Genomic DNA, 23,732 nt, shown 5'->3' with positions numbered 1-23,732 from the left:
GTTGTTTAATCGTAGGCACGTCTAAGAGTATTAGACGTGCCTAATCATTCTCCATTCCGCTCTTCCTTCTCCCACCCGGCAGGCCTACGGATAACAGACTTTTATGTTGTGTGTCCGTGTTGGTAATGGAAGTGAGCGAATTATATGAGTATCTGACGAACAGAAATGTGTGGAATTCATAAAATTGTTTATTTTATCTTTAGGTATAAATCTCCCGGAGAGTTCGCCGTATGAGCCATTTGTACGGGGGTTTGACTACGTCAGACTGGCTTCCATCACGGCAGGTAAGTGTCTGTGTTAGTAAATATATATATATATATATATATAGTATATAACTTCCTACCTCCTTGTTTCGCTGTAGAGCGGCCCAGCGGCTTTATAATAAATACATTTGCAGCGAGACCCTTTCCGGTTGGTTTATTTTAAAACCGCCTTTTGTTTTCCTGCCCGGTGCACACGCATCACAATGGAAACGTCGTACATTTACACCGCAACAAACGAAAAGGATGAGAAACTGCATGAAGGCCATGAAAGAACTATTAAAAAAAAAAAAGGCCTAGAAAGATAATAAACGGGCTGCCTTTTGTGTATTCTGCATTATTTCCATCTACAATACCTTACAATAATTAAAGTTATATAGAAGGCAAGACATTCGCTTCAAAACACATCGTAGATCTGGGAATCGTCCGCAGCCAAGAGTCATGATTTATTTTGGTCTATAAAGGAATAAAGTATTTATTAAAATGTATAAAATCATATATTTTTAGAATTTTTAGTTCTAATTCAGTTTCCGTGCTTTTTGGGGGTTCACTAAGACGTGAAATGCCGAAGAAAGCAGTGGTGATTGTTTTCTGGTTTCACTGGAGTCATAAGCTCTAGAGAGGTAAACTCAGTAGAGCGGCTCTTTGGGGAGGTGGGTAATAATGTATATCACTGACCCGGACGGCTGATGGTAATTTATATTTCTGCTGCTGGAAGAAAATCCATAAAGAAAGGTGATTTTTTTTTTCAGGTATTAAACATGCCGTATTCTGTGCTTTTTATATTTTTTCAGTCTTTACTCTTTCTCTTTTTTTCTTTCTCTCTTTCTCTTTTCTTTCTGTCTCTCTTCTCTCTTTTTATTTTTCTCTCTCTTCTTTTTCTTTTCTTTCTCCTCTCTTTTTCTTTTTTTTTTCTCTCTCTCTCCTCTCTTTTTTCTTTTCTCTCTCACTCTCTCCTCTCTTTTTCTTTCTCTCTCTCTCTCTTCTCTCTTTTTTCTTTTCTTTCTCTCCTTTTTCTTTTTTTTCTATCACTTCTCTTTTTCTTCTCTCTCTCTCTCTTTTTTTCCTTTTCTCTCTCCTCTCTTTTTTCTTTTATTTCTTTCTCTCTTCTCTCTCATTTTCTTTTATTTATCTCTTCTTTTTTTCTCTCTTCTCTCTTTTTTCTCTCTCTCTCTTCTCTCTTTTTTCTCTCTCTCTTCTCTCTTTTTCTCTTTTTTCTCTCTCTCTTCTCCCTTTTTTCTTTTCTTTCTCTCTCTCTCCTCTCTCTGTTAATAGGGTAGATATATGTACACAGTTCTACGTGTAATAAATCATCCATTTACCGAGTTACTTAATCTGCCCTTGTTTCTAAAGACAGAGAAGTTCCAAATAATAGCCGGCTTCCTGATTCTGTGTAAAGAAATTACAAAATACATAAGGAGTTGCTATGATGTCATCAAACTAGTTGATGAAACAGACTGTCAATTTCAAATTTTGCTGATGGGGGTATTGCTAAAAGACGTTTATGCCCCCCCCACCCCGGAAGATGAAATCAGTAAATATTCTGGATCTCACGTAAATAATTACAATCATCCTTGCCTGAAAACAATATTCTTTTCACTTTTTATACTGTGAGAGCTTGTCTGAGAGCCCAATAAATCCACAAGTGGGAGGTTGGGAAGACTTCGGACAGTAGGCTCCAGAGAGAATAACCGACTTGTTCTATAAACCACCCAGCAAGTTTGGGAAAGAAATAATGGAATGATATCATCCAAAACCACCTGCTTTCAATTACCGAACATCTCCCTTAGGGTCCTGAAGAACTGTAAGTGCAGCCCCCGTAATGTTGAAAGATGTGGATTTATGCGCTGTGAGCAGTTCCTCCCAGAAACACACGGAAGATCAGGCACTAAGGAAATCTTTGGATGATCGATGGAGATATTTAAGTGACCAGATGTCCTTATTTCTTAGGACTAACTCAAGAAACGCGTTTCAGTAGTCAGAAATGATTGCCCCCCCCCCCCCTTTTTTTAGGAAAACAATCATCACATATGTTAGTTGGTCTTTAGAACCTGCCCGGAGAGATGAGTGTTAATACCACGTTTTGTTTTTGAGAATAGAAATGGTACATCTGGTGTTGTCTATTTTTTTTTTTTAGCAGTAATTAATAGGCTGCTTGGTTTTAGCCGTAAAGAAATGGTGGCTGTACATAATGTCATGCGCGTCAGAGACCTCGAACTGCAATTATGGATCTTTAAAACAGATCATTCGCCTTACAACTTGGCTATGATTCAATGTATCGGCCACCAGATCGTTGTAAGAGATTTTGAGATCTAGGCAAAGGGCTATGTCTGCTCTTCCTTACCGAGAGGATGGTAGATAAGTGGAACAGCCTCCCAGCAGTGAGGGTATTAAACATGTATTGGGTAGGCTCCTGAATCTAAGACGAGACCAACGACTTATTAAGGTTTGAGTCTTTACAGCAAGAGAAACAGGCAGACTAGACGGGGGCCGCATGGGCCGATCTGCCGGCAGGTTCTGTGTTTCACTGAGATGTTGGTGATAGAAGCAACTGCATAGATCCAGGGGCTTCCTTGGGGAATGGAATTGTGTTTTGAATATGGGTGGGATTTGTAGCCCAGACTCTGTTGCATGATGTAGAGGCCAGGAATGACATCATATTAATTTCAGCGCTACGCAACTCAACCACTCATACCCCCAGGGGAAATGTACAGGGGCTCGGAGGGCTTGAACTCTTTTGGGGATTAGTGGGTAATGCTATCCTAGGTCAGACTATATAATCTGCGCCATGCAGCCGCTAGGACAGATATAACAGGGATCTCTCCACTCTTACCGCGTTTTTCCTGCCGCTGGTCTCGTCGTAGATTCGGGAGCCATATGCCTACCCCATGCATGTTTAACTCCCCTCGCTGTATTAGTCTCTACCACTTCTGCTGGGAGGCTGTTCCACTTATCTACCGCCCTCTCTGTAAAGTAAATATTGTTAATTTTTACCTTACTGTTCATTTCTTGACATCCTCTGCAGGTTCAGAGAACGAAGTTACGCAAGTGAACCGCTGCCTGGATGCCGCTAAAGCTTGTAACGTGGATGAAACGTGCCAGCGGTTGCGAACTGATTATGTCACCGTGTGTATTCGCCATTTGCCACGGACTGGCTTTTGCAACCGCTCCAAGTGCCACAAAGCCTTGAGAAAGTTTTTTGACCGCGTGCCTGCGGAGTACACCAACGAGCTGCTCTTCTGCCCTTGCGAGGACACGCATGCGCGGAACGCAGAAGACAAACCATTGTTCCGGCTTGTTCTTATGAATCAAAGGAGAAGCCCAACTGCCTCACCCCACTTGATGCTTGCAAGGAAAATTACATCTGCAGGTAGGAATATTACTGTGATTTTAAGATTCTCTGACTCCGACCGGACTGGCCATCTGGCACACCGGGCAAAAGCCCAACACTCAACCTACCCGTGGCAACCAGTGGCAGATGGGATGCTGCCGGCGGCTAGATATGCCCGACCACATGCTACGTGAGAATAAAAACATGTGGCCGCCCATACCTACCCATTGGTCGGATTTACGTCATTGGGCCTTAAAGTGCCAGGAGTCCCGTGATTGCCAGCCCTGATACATAATTAACAAAATATCATATTATTCTTCAAATTATTTCAGGCTAAAATGGTTAAAATACACTACAAAGATCTAGAATAGATTATGACGGGGGGGTGCATTTACTCTGGGAACGGATCTTGTGATGGGATTATTGCTGCCCTAATTCAAAATATCCATCTGAGATTCGTCCTCTGTATCATCATTTCAAATAAGAAGTAGGCTTCATGCCACTCAAGGGCAAGTTACGAGCCTCCAACCACTCGCGTATGAGGTTGGTTAATAAGGGGTCCTGTGAACCCTACCTTTTTTTGTACACTTTTTATTATTTCATTGTATTTTTTTTTTATTTTCCATGGATATTTTGTGAGCCGGGAGCATGAGAGTGCTTTTTCGAATTGTAGCCAAACTTCATTTTCCTCCCCGGATAAAAGAAAAAAAACAAAAAACTGACCGGAGACCAGGACTTCACCAGGAGACTCCGGGTCAAACACAGATGGTTCCCAGGTGTGCACATCAGCCAAATCAACCCGATTTGGTTGATATACCCTAGTCTAGCGGAGAACCTCTAAGACCTTCCGTTACTCAACAATGGTGGCAAACCATGGCAATAATACTTTTCCTTATCAGCAAACTCCCTTGGTATTGTGACAACCGCTTAACCCAGAACAGCCTAGTTTGATTTCAAATATCCAAGAGGCCTTTCATCTTTTGTCCATGCGGACGGTTGACTGTAAGATCCTAGCTAACAATCTCTGTAAACATTCGGCGTCCAACTCAAAGCCAGGCAGCAGAGCGTCATCGGTGGCTTCTGCTTATTGAAACGTATCATTACAGGTTAATTATCGCTGGCCACGGGACATCTCATTTTCTCCTGATGTTCCTTAAAAAAGGTTCCCCCAAATTAGCATCGGATAAAAGATCAAGCCTCGCACGTCCTCGCGGGTTCCTAGCGGCCAACATCTATGAGTGATTATGTCAAAAGTACTTTCGGCACAAAGTCAATAGCAATTTGAAGGTGGTTGTATGGATCCTGTTACCATTTGCTTAAGGGCGCATTAAGCACCCCACACGAGCCGCCTTTCATTCCGCGATATCGACTGCATGCGACGATCACTTCTGCTAAAGCGCCTGGAACCGCTTGCTCGATACATCGTTATCCCGTTCCAAAAAATAATAATTAGATCGGCGTCTGAAAGCACGCTGGGATTTATTTGATGGGTGAATAACCGGGGTCTTCGGGGGGGTTCTTATAGTTATAATAAAAGCTAAGCTACTGGTTTTTACATAAAAAGATGGAATCCCTAGGTATTGATTGCATTTATCTAGGCAGAAAGGTCTTATGTCGGGGCGGGGGGGGGGGGGTGCCCTTCGCTTATGGCAGACAACATAACAAGTATTCATATGAGCAAAATAAATATTGATCCGGAACGTCTAGCTGATTGAGTTTTCGAATAGTTAAATTCCATGCCTGCACCATCGCACATGGGTCAATAGCATCATCATTTCTATTTATTTTTCTTTAATACCTATTACATCACTCTGTAAGGAGCTTGCCCTAAAAAGCACATTTTAGAAAAATAAAAAAATGCAATTTTTTTTTGCCAGATTTACTAAAAAATACTCTGTAATGTTAAGTATCCTGTTCCCAAATATTTGATATAAATCAAAAAAATATATTTTTTTTATTTTTTTTTATTTTTTTATTAGTAGATGGGTTTTTTTTTATTTTGTGGGTTTTTTTTAATCAAAAAGTGGTGGTTTTAAAAATCCTGTTACTTCTCTTTTAGCATAAATGCAATTACATAATTTCTTGGAAATATAATTACACCAACTTTAGTATACTTTACGACAAATACGCCTACAATATTGCATTGGGTAATTAAATGTAAAAAACGTATTTATTATAGATGGCGATTGTAATAACCAATTAATTTTCGCACAAGTCTATATTGTAACTTTGTAATAAATAATAAAATCTTTGGTTCTTCTCTCTGTGTATCAAGATAAATAATTATATTTCTTTGCTAGTTCCCTGTCCTGTAATAAAAATATAATTCTAAATTTAAAAAAAATAATTTTATTTATTGTATAAATTAAGAAAACAATAATTCTGTTGGTTAATCGACTGGCTTAACGCCTTGTAATAAATAATGAACTCTTTTTTTAACTTTTTCCTCTTTATTATACTAAAATATAATAAATGATTCTGGAACATTGTGAGGTTACCGTATTATAATGAATAAATCTAGAACACTGATGGCTAAGTGTTCTAATGTAGTAATTATGACCAACCAAGAACTGTGCTTTCATAGGCCGCTGGAATAAATAATTAATCCCGTGCCTTGCTTTATTAAATTGTTATAAACGTTTGAATGGTGAATTATTCTAGAACAGCACTGCCTTTTCGGGGTGTAATCCATAATACTTGAAGGCAGATAACAGCCATTTGGCGGTTCTAGCTTCATAAGTAATGTGAAAATGTGGGATTTTCTTCGTTTATGATAATAAATAATACCATAATGATCTTTACGTCGTAAAAGTGACGGGGCTGCGTTGATGTAGCGCGGAAATGTTTATTAAATCCAGAATTTAATCCAGAAGAGGGGGGCTCCTTTACAGGCAGTAAATAAAATGAACACTGAACTAGACTGATATATAGTAATTAATTATAAATGAGGGCGGAATTATAATGAGGGACAGTCTTATTCCAGAATTCACTCCAGAAAAGATGGAATGTAACAGAATATAAATAAAATCCAACACTCTAGACTAATAAATAATAACAAAATATGAATTCCAGAAAGGGTTCTCCTATCCCGCTTTATATAATTATTAAATGTTACATATGTTGCAATAAACAGTATTATTTTGTTCTGATACGTTATGGTTACTTGATATTGATTCTAGAATATCATGGCCTTTACAATAATTCAATCTAGCCCAATCATGTATTGAATGTAATGCATTATAATTTATTCTAGAACAGCAGAGCCTGTCCGAGGTGTAGTGTAATCAGTTTTGAGTTCTAGAGCAGCGTCACCTCTGAACTTTGTAGTAATTACCCTGAAAGCTGGTAGCCCTCCTTTTGGAGTACAAGAAATAGAATACTATTCATTTTAGAATGTTCTGGCTTGGTTATATCTCAGTTTTAAACATTTAGCTCAATGATGTATCCATTTATTTTGTAATTATTAAATTACAGGGTGTACCTAGAGTATTCGGCACCCAGGGTGGATCCCATATTTGCAGCCCCAGCCCCTCCCATTTAAAAAACACCCACACTTCTCCCTAAGTCTTTCCTTGTTTGTCCGTTTTCTCCGTGAACCGGGCCCCCCAGAGCTAAAGGGTGGATTTTCTGGGCACACCGTCTCTCCGGATTGTAGGGAACTGGGAAAAGGCTGTCGCCCTGACTCGTCTCTCTTGTGCCCAAGTAAAAAGAGTAATGGATGGATTTTCTCCGTGAATCTGTCTGTTTTATTCAGGGACAGCCTTTCCCTCCGTTCCTCCAATCAAGAGAGAGAGTGTGCGCTCGGAGGCTTCGCCCTTTGGTGGAAGTGCTGCGGGAGGCCTGATTCATGGAGAGGCGGGTGAAGAAAGAAGGCAGAAGAACAAGACGAGGCAAGAGAAGAAGCAGAGCAGAGGAAAGGAGACAGGGACACGGAAGCAGTCGGCGGAGAATGCAGGGAGACCTCTGTGAGCCTGTGTGGCACCCGCTTGATGAGTAGGACCCGGGCAGACCCCAACCCCCTTCCCCCCACCACTCAACTACAGTTCTTCACTGTATTCTTGCCTTCTCTTGGGTATTTTTTTTCTATTTCCCTCCTGCCTACTTGGCATCATTCATTTAGGATCTCCACTGGCTCACCAGATTATCATACATATTTTGGTTTAGTGCAGTGGCATGGAAACTTCTGATTTATGACCTTGCCAGGAGAATGTCTTTCTAGTTCTCCTACGGCCCAGTGCGTCATCATGTACAATTTGTTCTAGATCTCATCGGGCGTAGTGTATTACCACGGGTGATACATCTTATCCTAACCATGCATTGCCATGAATAACCTTTTCTAGAGCTCACTGGTCATCATCAGTAATTCTTTCCAGATCTTATCTTCTGGTTCTCACCATGCCTAACGCATTTTTCAATGTATTGTCATGAACAATTTCTTCTAATCATTTTGGATCATTCTCTGGTTTAATGTCTTCTCGTGTATAATTTGTTCTAGATCTAGGTGACCTGAGGGCATTATAACCAATGATACATTCTAGATCTTGTGTCGGCTCATAATTATTATTATTTATTGTTTTATATAGCACAATCAAATTCCGTAGCGCTTTACATTGGGTTAATACCGAACCATGAATAATTAGACCTAGAAGATGACTATCAGTAAAGCTTTGTAGATCTTGAAGTCAACGAATACATTAAAGGTTCTTTCTGGCTCTATTGTTGTCTGGTGCGTAGTCACAAGTAGCTCATTCTATCAATTAATTCAGTATTAATTAGTTGTTGCTCGGTAATGATGTAGTACATTTTCATTAATACATCAGCTTCTCCAACTCCCCGGTGGATGGAAATAACTAATATAATTCAGCTCTGCTTTGGATTAGCGAGTGAAGTAGTCGAGAAAGCTCAACTATTAAGTTGGGGGAAGATGTTTCCCAATATTATAAAACCGAAAATGCTGCTTTTCCCAGAAACTTACAAAATTTAAGAAAATGCCTGTTGAATAATTTTAATACAAAAATAGAAATTCCAATAATCGCCATTCCATGCTTAGGAGTAGCTGGCTTTTTTAACTATTATAAATGGGGTTTTTTTGGTAATATGTCAAATATTTGCAAGTCGATATTGTTTTTTGTTTTTTTTTAATGATTTCTCTTTTTAATTGGTTACGTTTTCTTATCTTTGGCTACAAAGTAACTTTCACACTGGAGAAACGCGCGTTTTGGCTATACTTTAAGGCGATTTAACAAGCCTTTTGGAAGAGATAGACGCCGGGGTTATATATTATTTCCGAAGACGCGGTGACAGAGGACATTCCGTTTTATCTGTGACAGTTAGTGACGACCACATATCAACGGCCCGTGAAATAAATATAATGACTCATTTATACCCTGACTCTGGAACAAAATATACAACTCTGTTCTGAGACGTGTGAATTATTACTTATAGCTGCTAAAAAAAAAACGCTGTTCCAGCTAGACCAGTGGTTTGTCAGTAGATTTTTTTTTCTTCGTGGTCACCATCACCCTAAATTTATACAACGTCCCCCACACATTATTTCTTGCCTCACCGGCCCCCCCCCATATTATTTGTATCATATACCTACAGGCAAATATTTATGGCAAATTTTAAAATAATAAAATAATATAACATTTTTTTTAAATAATTTTAGAATAAAAAAAATGATAAAATAATTTTAGAAAATATATATTTAAAAAATAATAATAATTTTAGAAAATGCATATATTTTAAAAAAAATAATACAATAATCTTAGAAAATGTTGAAATGTAAAAAATAAATTTATATTTTTAAAAATAATAAAATACGTTTAGAAAATGTTGATTTTTTTAAAAAAATATAATTTTAGAAAATGATTTTTTTTTTAAATCTAAAAATAATCTTAGAAAATGTATATTTGTAGAAATATCAAAAAAATTATAGAAAAATATAGAAAATATATACTTTGGTGGGTTTCAGAAAATAAAAAAAAAATTGTTTGGTTGAAATCTTTTGTCACGCACAGTAAGTGAAACAGCTCTTTAAAGATGCTGTTCCACTTGGAGGAAACAGTGCACTCAGTATGCAAATAAACCTTAGCAAGAGCTTTCAATTTATTATTTCATCTGAATGATATAACAAACACACGCTTTTAAAAAGCTTTTTTGTTTGTTTGTTTTTATGGCAACAACCTATGAGTGTTTGGTTTTACATCACATGACGTGTTCCCAGTGAAAATCAGGGATGAGACATGATTAAATATTTTTGTTTAATACAATGTGGGTTTTTTTTTCTGTTTCCAGATCCCGGTTTGCTGCTTTCCAACTTGAATGCCAACCTTCTCTCCAGTCTGCCACGGGCTGCGCGCATGGGAATTATGCTGCCTGCCTCCTGGCTTATACAGGAATTATAGGTACTAATGTTAAAATGAGTCAGTTTATTCAAAAAGCCTGTCCTCTGGGGAATAAACGGTACTGATGATGATTGTCCCGTGCCCAAGGGTATAAGTCTGTGTGTATGTTAGTTTATGGTGTTAGTGTGAGTGTGTATGTGTTAGACTGTCAGGGGGTGAGCCTTTATTCCTTACACTTACCGACGATTGCGCCTGCTATTTTATTTAGCATTTCACATTATCAAGAACAAATACAGATTATATTTTATATCACCGGATAAAATAATAATCATTTTTATGTGTAACTTACATATAACAGACATAAATAAATAAAAAATAATGATGTAAATGTTTAATCATTTCCCAGGATTTATTATTTCGTTATTGAAAAAGACGTCAATTATCAAGGGAGCACTAGATGCATTCTTCTGAAGAACTAAATCGAAAGCAATCAGTTCATTAGTTTCCTAATTCAGTAGTGTTTTTTGCTATTCTCAATACATTTGACATATAACTTTCAGAGTCTTCAGTTTCAACTAATTGATAGGCATATTGCATTTGGTGTATGTAATTAAATTGAAACACGCCTTCCATATGTCCCTGTATAGTTTGCCCCAAATCCCTCTGCCCCTCTCTCCTCCCCTGATGCCCCTCTTTCCTCCCCTGATGCCCCTCTTTTCTAGGAGGTCAGAAAGTTTGCTGGGTATGAGGGTATCACAGGGTTCTACAGCCCTGACATTTAATATATATATATATATGGATACAAAGGAGACATCTTTGAGTAAATATCACAGGGATTTTTTCCTAATATTATTTTGTATTCCTTCAGATTATAATCTTATTTTAAATTGTCTGGATGCTGGTAAAATCTACCCTAAAAAGTGCATTTTCCTTTCTGGAAATGGTAACAACAGGGGGTATAATCAGTACATGTACATGGGTTCCAGCCCCTGTGTGCTTTGGGGTACAGATGAACCCTCTTAGGGCATGGTGGCTCCTTTCTAGACTTTGGGTTCTGGTGGTCCCATTGCAAGCATGGGGCAGGGAAGAGGAGGAAAATGGGGTGGAACAGTGCTGGGGGCCCTGTCTGGTCCCCAAGGTTTTTGATGGTGGCCTTGGGTGTCAAAACAATATATGCCCCAAGAATGAATTCCAGATCACCTTACTGCTTACTCTGCTCTACTTTGATGCGAGCTGGCTTTTAATTTGACCCTGAATCATAGCCTAAAACACAGCGGCCGCCCTGAGAAAGATGACTTGGTCGGAAGTGTTTCTGGCTCACGATGCGTTTGTATGAAGATGTGTCCAGGGCTCTTTAATCCGCCAGCAAATGTTCTGTGACCGTCTCCGCATCGGGCCTGGATGGCAGGAGTAAGAAATCATTCAGTGTAGCAGTGACCTTCTGGTCAAAGGACTTTTTTTAGCCGTATTTATCTGTCTCAGCCAGAAGAACGAAGTCATATTCATTATCTGGTCTCCAGGAGGTAATATAGCAGCAAAGTGTGAGACGGATGTTTATTTTAAGTTTCTCTTCTATTCCATACTGATAAATGGAAGCTAAAATCTAAACACGGGGATTGAGCCAGTAGCATGTAACATGACGGTAACATGATGGTTATATGACGGTAACAAGATGGTTACATGACGGTTCCTTTTGTTTAATTTAGCTACGTTGTTGCACGTCATCAATCCAAAGGATTACGGAATTAATGTTCTAGATCTGTGCATTTTAGCATGGATTCTTTATTCAAAGTTCATATGTTTTATTGGGCCAATCTGGAAAAAGATGCAACCTCATGTAAACTTTTGAGAGCTGGAACACTTCATCAATGTTCTAGCATGGCATAGAACTAGGTTTAAGTAATGAGCTACATTCTAGCGTAGTAGCGATTACCATTCTGTCTCTATATATTGATGTGTTCTAGTCTTGTAGTGATGCACGTTGTAGCAGATCACTGGTCCAAATTCAAAATTCTTCTAGATTCCATCAAAAGATTAATCCGTGTTCTAGAACTGATCTGCGTTCCAGCATGTCTTCCTTCTATATTCCACTGAGTTCATCTAGGTTAAGCAACAGAATTGATCTGTGTTCTAGTAATATGTCATTCTGACTTCTAGCATGGCAGAGATCTATCATCCAGCACTGCATCGATCTATATTCTAACGCAGTAACTTGTCTTATCCTAATATAATAGATGTTGAGTTCGAACTACGATCTAGCACAGTACCGATCTGCGTTCTGGAACAACATCGAACCGTGCTCTAGCACATTGTTGATCTGTTGTCCTGTACAGCATTATCTATGGCCTAGCACAGCTCTGATTTGTGTTCTGGTGCGGTGCTGATCTATGTTTCAGCTCAGCACTGATCTACGTTCTAGGTATGTGATGATCTGTGTTCTAGCACAGCATTGATTGGTGTTCTACCACGGCGCAGACGAATATGTTTGTAAAGCAGTGACCTACTTTCTGGTATAACTTTTCTTTTAAAGCCCAAATCCCAACTTCCTTCTCTTTCCAAAGTTGCGCTCGGAATGCTGGGAGTTCCGGCAGAGAATGTGGCAGCGATCTGCTGTTGGGTCGTCCTGGTTTAATCTGATCAGAAATGCCAGATAGTACATGGACCTGAATGATGCTTGACAGCTTATATATAGGGCATTTAGCACAGTATCATAGAATGGATGAAAGTTAAAGGTGCTGTTCCACCTACCCTGCAGAAGTTAACTATTTAAAAGTGAAATGCAGCACTAGAAACAAAACGACAGCCTTGACCTAGAATCTGCCACCCGACATCCCCGCGCTAAAAATCTCGGGTGACTTTCATATTATTTCCATACCTGGGAACTCTGGAGTCTCCGGGTGAAGTGCTGTTTCTCCGGGTCTCTGGGTCAACATGGAAAAACTCCTGGTCGCGGCCCGCACCACTCGCAGCCCACTTCCCCTCCAACCACGGCCTTTTTTCCCGAAAACGGAGGGCAGCCGTAGCCTGGATGTTCCCAGGAATGATTAAAGTATAGATGCGAGAATTAAGATTAAGGATAATCCAGAATATAACAATTTACATAGTGGTTTGCATGGCACTCAAATGGCCAAAAGCGGCACATACTTACCCATACTACCTCTCCAGTGGCAAATCAGGTCCAACAATATGCAGCCTCCAGCTGGACACACGTGTCACATGTAATGAGAATATAGAAAACATGTCGGACACGTTTGCAGAATCCATACTTACGCGATTACTTTGCACGCCATGTTGCATGTGACGTAATGTGTTCTAAGCTCAGGAGGCTTGCATGGATCATGGGTAAGTGAGTGTTGGCATGTGCGTGATGCTGACCAGTGGCCTGCTGGGCATGTATGTATGCCGGAGGGCCAGTCCGGACATGGTAGTTCCCCATTAACGCAAAATTTAAAAAAGATTTCCACCAAAAGAAATAAAGCAGCTTCTTGATACCTTGCCTGGAATGAACTCTGTATTCTGAAACGGAACATTCCGAATTCCGTAGGAAATAAATCACTTACTGATTACTGTAAATAATTTATAAATATGAAAAACTAGGGCCATTCTTCAAATGGATTGTTCTGGCCTCAAACCAGTGGCTTTGCTGTAATTTCACCTTTAGGATACCCCACCAGTAATGGAATAAGGTCTGGTACAAAAACTTCCAAATGTTTCATTTATTACCGGTGAAACATAATCACATTTTACGCGGCGTTTCAACCCAAAAAACTTTGCTGTGTATATTATTTTGTTTGTCCTGGAGGAAAAGGCGAGTTCTTAATGCCTTATAAGATTTTGGAAGGCAATGAATCATGAGCTGCACCCTTTCCTGGTCCTGGAAATGGTCACGTAGAGGTTTGCGGGAGAGCTGAACATCTCAACTCCCTCAAGAAGAGACCTCCGATGTCCCAAAATGTATCTTTACATATGTCTCTATGTTGGCCAAATAAAAGGTATTCACTTAGACTAATATGAAGGGCCGACGTCAGAGAACGTCTGCTGCAGGATCTGGCCCTGTATAATGTACAATATCGGGAGATTTCTTGAAAATTATCTCAATTAACCATATATATATCATACATCAGGGGTGTCCAAGTTTTTTCTGCAGTGGGCCACTTCGTCAGAACTCATTTTTCACTGTGAGAAAATATGGCCTTTAATAAAATATGCAGATTAAAATAAAGTAAATGACACAAAACCTTTACTTTTCCTCTCACTGATTTCTGGGCCTAGAAAGTGTTGTGACTACAAATTAAGGATAATTAAAAATGAAATAGTTGTATTTATTCTAGGGATGCGCCAAAATGAAACCTCTGGACCAAAACATTCACTTAGCCAAAACCGAAAATGACCCTCCACCTTTAAAAATAATAATAAAAATTCACATTTTTAATAAAAGTAGGTAACACCCCACAATTGGATAAAAAAAATTAGCAATGTGACTTGGCATGATAGGAGTGTGATTGCTAACAGCAATCACACTCCTATCATACCCAGGCAACCAGTACATGCTGGTACCTAGGCATGATGGGACTGTGCTTGCTGTTAGCAATCACACTCCTATCATGCCAAGTCAGCCAGTACATGCTGGTACAGGATGGCTGTAAGTGATGTGCAGACCCCATACTGCTGGCAGCATCAATACACAAGGGGGGCAGCTAGCCAGGTTTCAGCATGTACTGGCTGACTTGGCATGAAAGGAGTGTGATTGCTAACAGCAATCACAGTCCCATCATGCCTAGGTTCCAGCACTTACACATCCAACAAGTAAATGCTGGAACCTAGGCATGATGGGACTGTGATTGCTGTTAGCAATCACACTCCTATCATGCCAAGTCAGCCAGTACATGTTGGTACAGGGTGGCTGTAAGTGATGTGCAGACCCCATACTGCTGGCAGCATCAATACACAAGGGGGGCAGCTAGCCAGGTTTCAGCATGTACTGGCTGACTTGGCATGATAGGAGTGTGATTGCTAACAGCAATCACAGTCCCATCATGCCTAGGTTCCAGCACTTACACATCCATGCTATCACACACACACATTCATTCACAGATTAATTCCCTCAATCACACATACTCATTCAAACACCCTCCCCACCCCCTTACCTGCACTGTAGCTCATCGATGCCGCTCACAGACTTCAGCAGGGTCACGGCCTCCCTCTGCGTTCTCTGGTACTGCACAGAGGAAGCAGTACTGGAGCAGAGTCATGTGATGTCACGTGAACTCTGCTGGGTTCCGCTTCCTCTTTGCAGTACAAAAGACCCTCCCACTGGTAAGTAGCAGGGCTCTTGTTGTAGCAGGGCTTGAAGTACGGCCCGTGTAAGATCGGTTGCCCTGGCTGCCGATCTTACGCGGGCCGCACCTCGAGGGGCTGCATGTTGGACGCCCCTGTCATACATGGTCAGCTCAGCCCTATCAGCATGAGAAGTTTAGCAACGGAAGTTTTAAGGATTCATCACTTTACCTTCAGAGGAAAATCAAGTCGATGCACCTGAGACTGGCCAGAATTTGCATGAAAAGGGTTAACGTGTGTCAATACTAACTTGGTGAATAGATCCTGTTATCCTCATATAAACTATGGGCCGGTCCATGTTAGCTAATTCTTAAGATGATGTTTGTAGTAGAAACATGGATGGAGAGCCACAGTTCCCTGCTCAGTAAATTTCTCTTGACTGCCCCTGTTTAGTGTATTGCGAGTAACGAGAAAACTTCATACATTCCCCTTCCTATTCCAATGGAGGCCTGCAGTTCCTGCTCCAACGGAGCCTTCCCCTTCCTGCTCTAATTAGTGATGTCCGGATCATGAACGAATCGTTCATTTGATCCGATTCTTTTTAGTGATCCGGATGAATCGGTTCAGTAGACTGAACGATTCATTTGTAGCAGTGCCAGTTCAGTCTGTGAATCATGCAGATGTAACCTGATCCTAGAGCTGTGAGTCATCTGCAGAGCACTCAGACACAGACTCTGGGGTCAGGTTACAGCTCATTAATTCACAGAGGAACGATGACTCATAGAGTCAGAGAGTCGTTCAAAGATTCGAATGATCCAAAGATTCAAATGATTCAATGATTCAAATGATTCGAATCTTACAGGGATCCGGATCTTACAGAGATTCGAATCATTCAGAGAATATCACTGACACCATACTTTTATAAATAAATACATTAATAATGTTCACTGCCCCCAGGATTTAGATTCCCCTGAGTTTGCCCCCCTTTACCTATAACTGCACCTTCAGTTAACTTTATTAAATTAATTAAATTAACCCTCAGTCATCAGCATAAAATTAACCCTTATACCCCATCAACCATAACTCCCCCTAAATTAACCCTAAAGCCCCCATCAACCATAACTGCCCCTAAATTAACCCTAAACACCCCATCAACCATAACGGCCCCTGAAATTAACCCCAAATACTCCATTAACCATAACTGCCCCTAAATTAATTGCATGTACTCCAGATAAATTACCTAATAAATTGGTATGGTTGATGGGGTCTTTAGTGTTAATTTAGGGGCAGTTATGGTTAATGGGGTGTTTAGGGTTAATTTTAGGGGCAGTCATGGTTGATGGGGTGTTAAGGGTTAATTTTAGGGGCAGTCATGGTTAATGGGGTGTTAAGGGTTAATTTTAGGGGCAGTCATGGTTGATGGGGTGTTAAGGGTTAATTTTAGGGGCAGTCATGGTTGATGGGGTGTTAAGGGTTAATTTTAGGAGCAGTCATGGTTGATGGGGTGTTAAGGGTTAATTTAATGGTGAGGGTTAATTTAATTAATTAAATAAAGTTAGCTTAAGGTGCAGTTGCAGGTAAAGGGGAATGTAAATCCTGGGGGCAGTGATTATTAATGTATTATTTATAACAGTATGGTGATATTATCTGAATGATTTGAATCCCAATGAAGGCAGAGAGTCGTTCAAAGATCCGGATCTTACAATGATCCGGATCTTACAGTGATCCGGATCTTACAGTGATGCGGATCACTGTAAGATTCGGATCCCTGTAAGATCCGAATCTTTGAACGACTCTCTGCCTTCATTGACATCACTGGAGGCAGGGGGGAGGATTCATAATGAAAGGGGCGGGGCCAATCGTTAGTGTGCCTGCACGGAGTTACTGGAAAACAGTAACTCCTGTGAGTCACACTGAGTGATCCGAAGATTCGGATCATGAATCGGATCATTTCAGTGAACGAGTCGAAATGATCCGATTCACTTTAATGATCCGAACTTCCCATCACTAGCTCTAATGGAGACCTGCACTTCCTGCCCAACTGAGCCTTCCCCCTCCTGTGCTTATGGAGACCTGCACTTCCTGTCTAACGGAGCCTCGCCCCCTCCAACAGAGCTCCAAGGGCCCCCATGATGAGCTGTCACTCCAGCATACAGGGCAGATCCCGACAGTTCCCCAGCATGGAAGTAAACCGTTTAAGGATAGGGATTAATTCTACGTATATTGTCAACAGCACCCAACCAAAAAACATTACATTTAAGCCTCAAAATTAGTGGACCTCTAAACTCTTGAATTAATAACTTTTAATAGCCCGTCATGAAGATTCCATGCAGCGACTCGTCAAATGTGTCACCCAAATGGCTCTTATACCCATTCTCATGGAAACCTTGACTTGTCATCAGTTATTGGTAGAGTTCAAGCAGGGGTATCAACCATAACATACTGGGGGCAAAAGCTCCCGTCGGGAGTATTCTATATGATCACAGCAGGGTAGAATAGGAAGAGGTCCAGACTGTATTACCTTGAGAATCTGCCCCTTCACCCTGAGATTGGGGCAAAAACCCTGAGAATTCCCAGCTATGCGTATAAAGCACCCTTTAGAAACCTTTACACATACAACCGCTTTTGAATCCACAGGATTGACTCTGGTTACATCTGACCATTTTCTGGCTGGCTGAGCGTTGTGGGAGCTGTAGTCCCAAGCTGCTGCCTAGATAAATATTTCCGCTCTTCGGGTGTAAACCTATTATAGCAGAACGCACGCATCGTGACATATCCTACAACAGAAGAATATACGTCTTTAATTCTCTTCTTTTTATTTTTCCAGGCAGCGCCATCACTCCAAACTACGTGGATAACTCGTCCTCCAGCGTGTCTCCCTGGTGTACGTGTAACACTAGTGGAAACCGACAGCAGGAGTGTGAAAACTTTTTACACCTCTTCACGGATAACATCTGTCTCCGTGAGTATACGACGCGCGTTCCGGGCTTTCATGACAACCGCGCCGATGTTCTCGCAGCCCCTCGGGGAATGTCCGGGGCATTTGCTGCAAAAAAAAAAAAAAAGCAAAGGCCAACGTAGCTTGTTTGATTTTTAACTCTCTGCATGATAGAGACATCAAAGATCGTTCTAGAACACGGCTTTCTAGAAACCATCAAGCCTTTTCGGAAAAAAATGGACGGTTTCTAAATTTATCTAAGAAAAAGCCCAGAATTGCTCCATGATTACATTTGACAGTTAAGTGGAAGAAGGAAAGGCGGCTATTAAAATGAAAATCACCGAAGGTGATTGTCAGCATCAAATGTGTGATTCCTTCCTGGTCTAAATATAAAAAGTAAAAGCATGAACCTGTGAATGGAAATGGAAAGAATATTTTTTTTAATGTGTGTATATATATATATTTATACTTCAGTATTAAAATTAAATGAATTTTTTTTTTTATTTATATAAAAAAAATAATAAATTATTTCTCCCATGTAATTTTATTTTCGCATAAAATACCACATTATAGTCATGGGAATAAATTGCCAGAGAATGTGAAAGCATACATTTTCTCATATATGCTCCATTCACTCATTGTTTATGCTCCGCCCATTTACTATGGTCATACCTAAACCCCACCCATTCTCCACCCAAGTCCCGCCCACAATGCCCTTTAAATGACTTTGTTTTGGAGGGTTCGCTGCAGGTTGGCAGCGAGTGTAGAATGCTCTGATGTGCACATGGTTTAAATGTCATAAAATGTATCTACATTATAAAATTTTCCATATTTTTATTATAATTTTAAATAATATAACACAACCATTGATTCTGACAACGCTCATGTAACTGCCTGAAAAGGTCCATGGATTTTGCTTACCAAATCGGCTTCTCCTCAGGACCTGTCCGAGGGGTAATGTGTAGAAATAAAAAGAGGCCTTTTTTTACACTAACAAACAGAGTGTGGATCCAGTCTGGGACAGATAACAAGGCCATGTGGAATGGAGTCAATCATGGACCAGTTTCCAAGTCACAGCAGACAGAATGTATAGGAAGTAAATATACGTTGTGTCTGAGGAAAGCCTTTACACATAGTGACTGAGGAATAGAACAATCCCCTCCAATTTGTCTGTTCTTGTCTCAAAAAAGTAGATTTTTACTCTCTGTATAGGTATGTCGGTTTTGGATTTCTTAAAACATTTATCCCCTCCCTATAAAAAGTAAATCTCTTCTCTTTTTCCATTTTTTTGGACAAAAGTATGGTTTTGACCCATACATCTTGCAAAACACAATAAAGCATAACAAATACAATAAATTTGCTATTATTATTTTTACTATTACGGTATTATTTATTAATATTATTATTTATATTATATTATTATTATTACTATTATTATTATATTATTATTAATATATTATTATTATTATTATAGTATTATTATTATTTTTACTATTATTATTATATTATTACGGTATTTTTTTTGTTATATCAGTATCTTTATTCTTACTCCACTGTAAGTTTTAGGAAAGTTTAGGAAAGTTGACAGCAGCAGCTGTGTAGAAACCACAAGGCTCCAGCGACGTCTGGAGAGGGAAAAAGATTAATGGTTTGCATTTCCCATTCTGATTCAATCATTGGCCTCTTTAATGGCGCTGGCAATCAGGACTAAGCTACGTTCCCTCTGTTTTGGAGTCCGGACATCTGATCAAGCGCTCACAAAACTGATTCTCCTGCAGGCTGGCTAATGACCGTTAGGAACAGTTTCTATGCCGTGCCCTCTAGCTAAATCAATTGTCGTTTAGTTTGGTTGGAAATATTTGCAGAAAGACTCGAGCTTCTCCAAAATATATATTTTTTTAAATATTTTCAAATCACTTAGGTAATTAATAGTCTTTAATGGTCTGATCGATAATTTCAGCATTTTTGTTCCGACTCTTTTTCTGCTTTAGAAAACGCCATTCATGCTTTTGGAAATGGGACAAATTTGAATCCGGCGATGAATCCATCTGTTGTTTCTACCACGCCATCACACAAGGAAGAAATAAGCTTAAATTGTTCTACTCCTGCAATTGAAGAGATCATTCCTATCCAGGTGCAGCCAACAAAGGTAGGTAGATCCTGGACTCAGAAGCCACCAGATGTCCCATGTGGGTAGAGTGTGAATGTACGGCTAATTGTAGGGGTCCGTGTCGGGAAGAGGAAATAAAATTCAACGCAAGACAGACAAAGGTATTAAAAGACGTGAAGTAGTATGGAATTAAATTACATATTAAATATAGATTCCTTCTATTCCATTTTTATGAGGACCATGGTATCTATTCTCAATGCATTAAGTGTAGCTCACAGAGAGACTTGTCCAAGGGGCAGCCTTGCCCCTTGTTAGTTGTTGAAAGGTAATGGGCAGTGTGGCAGTGGAAATTAAAACCCCAAGGGACTACTAGAAGCTCTTTTGTTGGTTCTAAGTCACTAAGAGGTGGCCAATGAGATAGTGGTGGGGTGTCAATTTGTAGAGTGTCAACTCAGGGAAGGCTGAACGTTTTGAAGGACATTTAGTTGTGTTCAGATTGCTTGAACAGTTAAGTATTGAGATTTTTACAGATGTAAAAATAAGCAGCCTGGATGGGTTAAATTCTACCATTCAGTTATATGTTTCAATGGATTTATGAAGGACTGAAGGGTGAATTCCATTCATGGTCCTCTGTTTTAACTGTTGTATCCAGTATTCTCTTCTAAAAGACCAAATCAATAGACCACCAACATCCTACTGAGTGCTTTCAGATTTGAACGCTTCCACTAATGGGCTGATTCCCCCTGGGAAAACTGGCAAAAAAAATATGGGTAAATCCCGGATTTATCTCTTTATGCCCCTAATTTAAAGAAGGAGGTGGGGTCATGTAACGTTGCATTGCGTGACCCCACAGGTGTAGCTTATCATTGAAAACAAGGTGCATTGAAGACAGGGTAAGTGAGTTGCGTATGTGTCTGTCTGAGTATATGTGTGACTGTCTGAGTATGTGCTTTTCTGGTTATATTAGCAGAGTGGTCTGGATATGTTAGCATGTGTGTTGGGGGGTATGTTAGGGTGTGTGTGTCTGGGTATGTTAGTGTGTGTGTCTGGTAGTGTTAGTATGTGTCTGGGTATGTTTTTTGTGTTGTTATGTTAATGTGTGTGTCTGGGTAAGTGTATTTTTGTGTCTGGGTATGTTAATGTGTGTGAGAGTCTGTGTGCGTGTGTGTTAGTGTATTTAGCTTTGTTAGTGTGCGTGTCTGGTTGTCTTAGTGTCTGGATGTGTGTGTGTGTTAGTGTTTGTTAGTGTTAAATGTCTGATTGTGCTAATGTGAGTGTCTGCATATGTGTGTGTTCGTGTGAGTGTCAGAGTATACTAGTGTTTGTGTCTGGGTGCATGTGAGAATGTGTGCATGTGTGTTAGTGTGGAGTGTCTAGTTGTGTTAGTGTGAGTGTCTGGTTGTGTGTGTATGCATGTGTTACTGTGTCTGGTTGTGTTAGTATTTGGATGTGTCTGTTAGTGGGTAGTATCTGAGCACATTATTGTATGTCTAGGTGTGTGTATGTGTGTTAGTGTTGAGTGTTTGTGTGCATGTGTGTAAGGATGAGTGCCTGGGTGTGTGATGAGGCTCTGCACCAACTGAATATTATTAATCTAGGACGTATGCCGTACGGATGAGCTGCATCTCTTTAATCTGGAAAGGTTAGGCTAAAAAAAAATCACATAAATCCCATTTTGTTTCTAACTTTAGGTCACAAGACAGGAACCTTTTTTACCAGGATCCAATCAGATCAAGTCCGAGGTCTTGAATTCTATGGCTCCTTTCCGCTCCATGGGTTTGGCCAGTCTGGGATGGCCCTTGATCATTGTTACACTTCTACAGACTGTCATGTGAACACAACCAAGTGTCCCGTGTTTTTTTCCCTCAAAACAAAAAAAAAGGAAGGAGATCAGACTTTTATCTTTTTATCTAACAAATTTGTTTGTTTTTATGTTAATTCATGGTAACCCTAACAGTCTTCATTTAGATTTCTGTCCTTTGGATTGTTTTGTTTTTTTAATCAAAAATGTATCTTCAAATCGTGACAGTGGCTTCTGGACGCGTTTCAAGACAAAGCCACACGACTTTGCGTGAAGTTATATAGTTGTCTGGAAGATTGGCATTCTATTTTTATTTTATGGGGGTTTTTTTGCTAGCCGCGTCGAGGCAAATCCTACGGAGCTCTGGAGACAGACAAAAGACAGGTTTGTAATGGGATTCCGCGGAGGACAATGATATGAATTATTGATATGGTTTAATCTAAAGAAAGTGGATTTCCACCTTGTGATATGATGTTCTTAAACTCAATTGTATGTGAGAAATGCATACACAATGTAACAAACCTGTTTGCATTATCCGAACCTATTTTCTACATTTGTGGGCGGAGGGGCGGGGGATTATGTAAATATCATATAATTGCTTCATCCGCCATTCTACAAGAAGAACGAGGAAAGACCGGCAGAAGAATCTCCCGAGGTTTTATTTCGTGATCGTTTTCAGAACATCAGAAGTGTTTGTGTACCTTTCGCGTCAGAGCGTGAGCGGACCCCCCCCCCCCAGATGGTCCTCTCAGACAATTACTGCAAGCTAATAGCGCCAATCCTTTGGATATATATAAAGCTCCTTTACTTTGAATCATATTTAAAAAAAATAATAATATTTTTTTTTCTTCTGACAGTAATTTGGTTGTACTTTTTTTTTCTTCCTTTACGTTAAATATACATAAAAAAAAAAATGAATCCATATGCAGTATAATTTTATTTTGGACTGTAACATTAAATTCTATTACACAATGTTTTTGTCTGGTTGTCAATTTTTTTTATTTATCTATGCTTAATATATATATATATATAAATAAATAGATATATAGACATGTGCAATCAGATTCGTACAAATTAATTTTTTGATTAAATTTGCTATCTCACACTCTTACTCATTCTCTCTGTCAATGTCTCCCTCCCTTCTACATCTTCTATGCCCCTGTCTGCTCTTCCGCAGCTGCCCGGAGACAGAAAATAACCCTCGACTATCCAGGAGACTTTGGTACAGACATAATCATGGAATGGCAATATGATATATTCCCCCGCGTAGCCATTCCCAGAATGATATTAAGCAGATTTAAATTGTAGTCCAGTTGAGACGGGAAGTCAGGCCCCTCTTGGTTTGCAAAGATCTACCAACCTAATCCTGTGCCCTGCATTGTAAGTCACATTCGCAGGGGCACACATTTTTACACACACACTCTCATTCATGCTCACACACTTACACATACATATCGATGCTCACACACTTACACATCCATGCTCACACACACATAGACATCAATGCTCACACACACTTACACATCCATGCTCATACACATACACTTACACATACATGCTCACTCGCATACACTTACACATCCATGCTCACACATTTACTCATACAAATTCATGCTCACACAAATCTATAGATACACATTCATGCTGACACACACAAACACTTATACA

General features: G+C 39.8%; 1 pseudogene; it reads left to right on the top strand.

The window, feature by feature from the left end:
• The first annotated feature begins 203 nt into the window (after positions 1-203).
• Positions 204-23,732, top strand: part of LOC149271082 (GDNF family receptor alpha-4-like) — a 37,374-nt pseudogene continuing 13,845 nt past the window's right edge.

The sequence above is a fragment of the Sceloporus occidentalis genome, unplaced genomic scaffold (assembly GCF_023333645.1).
Source record: "Sceloporus occidentalis isolate IW3139 unplaced genomic scaffold, rSceOcc1.0.p SCAF_571, whole genome shotgun sequence".
Classification (NCBI taxonomy): domain Eukaryota; kingdom Metazoa; phylum Chordata; class Lepidosauria; order Squamata; family Phrynosomatidae; genus Sceloporus; species Sceloporus occidentalis.
The sequence above is the reverse complement of the archived record's forward strand: the minus strand, read 5'-3'. Positions and strand labels throughout refer to the sequence as shown.